The sequence below is a fragment of the Entelurus aequoreus genome, linkage group LG21 (assembly GCF_033978785.1).
Source record: "Entelurus aequoreus isolate RoL-2023_Sb linkage group LG21, RoL_Eaeq_v1.1, whole genome shotgun sequence".
Taxonomy (NCBI): domain Eukaryota; kingdom Metazoa; phylum Chordata; class Actinopteri; order Syngnathiformes; family Syngnathidae; genus Entelurus; species Entelurus aequoreus.
This window is the reverse complement of record NC_084751.1, coordinates 5,968,704-5,973,950: the sequence shown is the minus strand read 5'-3', so window position 1 is coordinate 5,973,950 and position 5,247 is coordinate 5,968,704.

Below are 5,247 nucleotides of genomic sequence, written 5' to 3'. Positions count from 1 at the left end.
AAACATCCTACTAGCAGTGCCACACCACACCTCCAGGTGGTCCTCCTGGAGACACAAACATCCTACTAGCAGTGCCACACCACACCTCCAGGTGGTCCTCCTGGAGACACAAACATCCTACTAGCAGTGCCACACCACACCTCCAGGTGGTCCTCCTGGAGACACAAACATCCTACTAGCAGTGCCACACCACACCTCCAGGTGGTCCTCCTGGAGACACAAACATCCTACTAGCAGTGCCACACCACACCTCCAGGTGGTCCTCCTGGAGACACAAACATCCTACTAGCAGTGTCACACCACACCTCCAGGTGGTCCTCCTGGAGACACAAGCACCCTACTAGCAGTGCCACACCACACCTCCAGGTGGTCCTCCTGGAGACACAAGCATCCTACTAGCAGTGCCACACCACACCTCCAGGTGGTCCTGGAGACACAAGCATCCTACTAGCAGTGCCACACCACACCTCCAGGTGGTCCTCCTGGAGACACAAACATCCTACTAGCAGTGCCACACCACACCTCCAGGTGGTCCTGGAGACACAAACATCCTACTAGCAGTGCCACACCACACCTCCAGGTGGTCCTCCTGGAGACACAAACATCCTACTAGCAGTGCCACACCACACCTCCAGGTGGTCCTCCTGGAGACACAAACATCCTACTAGCAGTGCCACACCACACCTCCAGGTGGTCCTGGAGACACAAACATCCTACTAGCAGTGCCACACCACACCTCCAGGTGGTCCTCCTGGAGACACAAACATCCTACTAGCAGTGCCACACCACACCTCCAGGTGGTCCTCCTGGAGACACAAACATCCTACTAGCAGTGCCACACCACACCTCCAGGTGGTCCTCCTGGAGACACAAATATCCTACTAGCAGTGTCACACCACACCTCCAGGTGGTCCTCCTGGAGACACAAACATCCTACTAGCAGTGCCACACCACACCTCCAGGTGGTCCTCCTGGAGACACAAACATCCTACTAGCAGTGCCACACCACACCTCCAGGTGGTCCTCCTGGAGACACAAACATCCTACTAGCAGTGTCACACCACACCTCCAGGTGGTCCTCCTGGAGACACAAACATCCTACTAGCAGTGCCACACCACACCTCCAGGTGGTCCTCCTGGAGACACAAACATCCTACTAGCAGTGTCACACCACACCTCCAGGTGGTCCTCCTGGAGACACAAGCACCCTACTAGCAGTGCCACACCACACCTCCAGGTGGTCCTCCTGGAGACACAAGCATCCTACTAGCAGTGCCACACCACACCTCCAGGTGGTCCTGGAGACACAAGCATCCTACTAGCAGTGCCACACCACACCTCCAGGTGGTCCTCCTGGAGACACAAACATCCTACTAGCAGTGCCACACCACACCTCCAGGTGGTCCTCCTGGAGACACAAGCATCCTACTAGCAGTGCCACACCACACCTCCAGGTGGTCCTCCTGGAGACACAAACATCCTACTAGCAGTGCCACACCACACCTCCAGGTGGTCCTCCTGGAGACACAAACATCCTACTAGCAGTGCCACACCACACCTCCAGGTGGTCCTGGAGACACAAACATCCTACTAGCAGTGCCACACCACACCTCCAGGTGGTCCTCCTGGAGACACAAGCATCCTACTAGCAGTGCCACACCACACCTCCAGGTGGTCCTCCTGGAGACACAAACATCCTACTAGCAGTGCCACACCACACCTCCAGGTGGTCCTGGAGACACAAACATCCTACTAGCAGTGCCACACCACACCTCCAGGTGGTCCTCCTGGAGACACACGCATCCTACTAGCAGTGCCACACCACACCTCCAGGTGGTCCTCCTGGAGACACAAACATCCTACTAGCAGTGCCACACCACACCTCCAGGTGGTCCTGGAGACACAAACATCCTACTAGCAGTGCCACACCACACCTCCAGGTGGTCCTCCTGGAGACACAAGCATCCTACTAGCAGTGCCACACCACACCACACCTCCAGGTGGTCTTCCTGGAGACACAAGCATCTGTGTCCAGACGTCCCAAGTGGTGGTGTTCTTGGCGGCCTCACCAGTCACCAGACTGTGGTGTGCAGCACAGTGAGTCAAGTTGACCACTGCCACTACAAACCTGTTCCGGTTGTCTTTTTCACAGTAATGGTTTGTTGCTAAATGCTGTTGGTGTGCTAATAACTGCTGGGTCAGACTTCCATAGACACGTTCTAAGGGTACGCAGCATGGAGCGCTACTGCCTACTGGCGCTGACGAGACGCGGGGCCGCCATCTTGGAGTGGTGATCAGTGCAATTCATTTGGCAGGAGCAATGAACTGTCAGCGCATTTCATTCATTTTACCTCACTGACTCCTGTGGACTCCTTCTGTTTCTTGGGCACCACCATCACCCAGGACCTCAAGTGGGGGCGGACCATCAGCTCCCTCATCAAGAAGGCCCAGCAGAGGATGTACTTCCTGCAGCAGCTGAGGAAACTTCAGGTGCTGACCGAGATGCTGGTGCAGTTTTACTCAGCCATCATGGAGTCCTTCCTCACCTCCTCCATCACCGTGTGGTTCCCCGGCGCCACAGTCCAAGATAAGCAAGATGCTGGTGCAGTTTTACTCAGCCATCATGGAGTCCTTCCTCACCTCCTCCATCACCGTGTGGTTCCCCGGCGCCACAGTCCAAGATAAGCAAGATGCTGGTGCAGTTTTACTCAGCCATCATGGAGTCCTTCCTCACCTCCTCCATCACCGTGTGGTTCCCCGGCGCCACAGTCCAAGATAAGCAAGATGCTGGTGCAGTTTTACTCAGCCATCATGGAGTCCTTCCTCACCTCCTCCATCACCGTGTGGTTCCCCAGCGCCACAGTCCAAGATAAGCATGGACTGCAGCGCATGGTACGTGCTGCTGAGAAGGTGATTGGCTGCAAGCTCCCATCCCTCCAGGACTTGTTTTCCTCCAGGACCAGGAGGCGTGTGGGTGGGATCACAGCTGACTCTTCTCACCCTGGACACAAAACTATTCTCCCCTCTCCCCTCAGGCAGGAGACTACGCTCCATCCAGACCCACACCTTTTTCCCCTCGGCCATCAGACACATGAACAATAACAAGATCTGATAGCTCAGTTACAGCTCATTTTATTACCTTTCTGTGTTGTGTTTTATGTTGCACCATTGCACCAGGAAAAATTCCTAGTTTGTGAACCCGTCCTCAAACAATAGCAATAAAAAATAAATAAAAAATCTGATTCTGAATACCACTGATTTTCACCCGCTTTGTCATAGGTGTAGCTATGATGAAGGACACATGTTTTATTATTCATAGTTTGCTTAACAGTAATAGAATATTCTTATATGCTAGAAGTGACCAGATCAAAAGTGGGAATATAATCCCAGAGAAGGGTCAGCTATTTTGAAGTTGAAGAAACAATATGATGAGGTTATATATACATGCTACATAAACAATGTATGAATACATGAGATATCTATAGACTGTAACTCTGTTGCTGCAGCAGCACAGAGTTTATTCTGTCTTGACACTTTGTATTGATATTTTATATTACGGGGACGGCGTGGCGAAGTTGGGAGAGTGGCCGTGCCAGCAATTTGAGGGTTACTGGTTCAATCCCCACCTTCTACCATCCTAGTCACGTCCGTTGTGTCCTTGGGCAAGACACTTCACCCTTGCTCCTGATGGCTGCTGGTTAGCGCCTTGCATGGCAGCTCCCGCCATCAGTGTGTGAATGTGTGTGTGAATGTGGAAATACTGTCAAAGCGCTTTGGGCTCCTTAAAAAGGGGTAGAAAAGTGCTATACAAGTACAACCATTTACATTCTTCCCTTAAATGATCATGTTTACAGTGATTGTTTTATATGTATTTTTGATGTATGTCGCTTTGGATAAAAGCGTCTGCCAACAACATAAACATATATAAACACCTGAAAGTCTTTATATCAGCTAAAACCACCAATCTGTTTCACTGGATTCAGAATAAAAGCAAATTCTGTCTTACCCAACAATGTTACTATTTGAATATTGTTACTTGAAGACTTATTCCTGGTTACAATTATACTGTTAAGAAAGTATTGTCTTATACTTTGCCTAAAATGAGAATGCATCATAATCAGGGGCGGCTGGTGAATTTTGATTTAGGTGTCACAATCATTTATTTCAACTTTGTTATTCACGTATGACATTTTTAAATGTAATGAATTTCATTGACAAGCAATTCTATTATGGTCATACTCTTGTTTGCTAGCGGCTAGGATGTCAGTACTATTGAAGATCTTTGCTCCTTCTCAACTCTGTGCTAATATTCTTTTCACAAAATACAACCAATAGTACGTTAATGTTAAATCTTACTTGTGAAAAGTAATCCCCCGATTCCTATTTTCAACAGTCCGCTCATTTGAGCAGGAAAACGCTGAACGCCATCTTTGTTTTCTACCTGTCAACTGTCAGTTTAGCATCTTTGTTTTCTACCTGTCGACTGTCAGTTTAGCATCTTTGTTTTCTACCTGTCAACTGTCAGTTTAGCATCTTTGTTTTCTACCTGTCAACTGTCAGTTTAGCATCTTTGTTTTCTACCTGTCAACTGTCAGTTTAGCATCTTTGTTTTCTACCTGTCGACTGTCAGTTTAGCATCTTTGTTTTCTACCTGTCAACTGTCAGTTTAGCATCTTTGTTTTCTACCTGTCAACTGTCAGTTTAGCATCTTTGTTTTCTACCTGTCAACTGTCAGTTTAGCATCTTTGTTTTCTACCTGTCAACTGTCAGTTTAGCATCTTTGTTTTCTACCTGTCAACTGTCAGTTTAGCATCTTTGTTTTCTACCTGTCGACTGTCAGTTTAGCATCTTTGTTTTCTACCTGTCAACTGTCAGTTTAGCATCTTTGTTTTCTACCTGTCAACTGTCAGTTTAGCATCTTTGTTTTCTACCTGTCAACTGTCAGTTTAGGCTGCTCGCCGGCTCATCACCACTTCAAGATGGCGGCCCAATTTCTCGCGTCACAGCAGCCAATGCTGCGTCTACTTGAAACATGCCTATGGACCCCGACTTAAACAAGTGTAAAAACTTATTGGGGTGTTACCATTTAGTGGTCAATTGTACGGAATATGTACTGTACTGTGCAATCTACTAATAAAAGTCTCAATCAATCAAACCAATCAAAAGGTTTTGAACTTTTGACCGAGGACGATGACGTCATACCAACAATCACTTCCTGTATAAAGTGTGCACATCCGGACGATGACG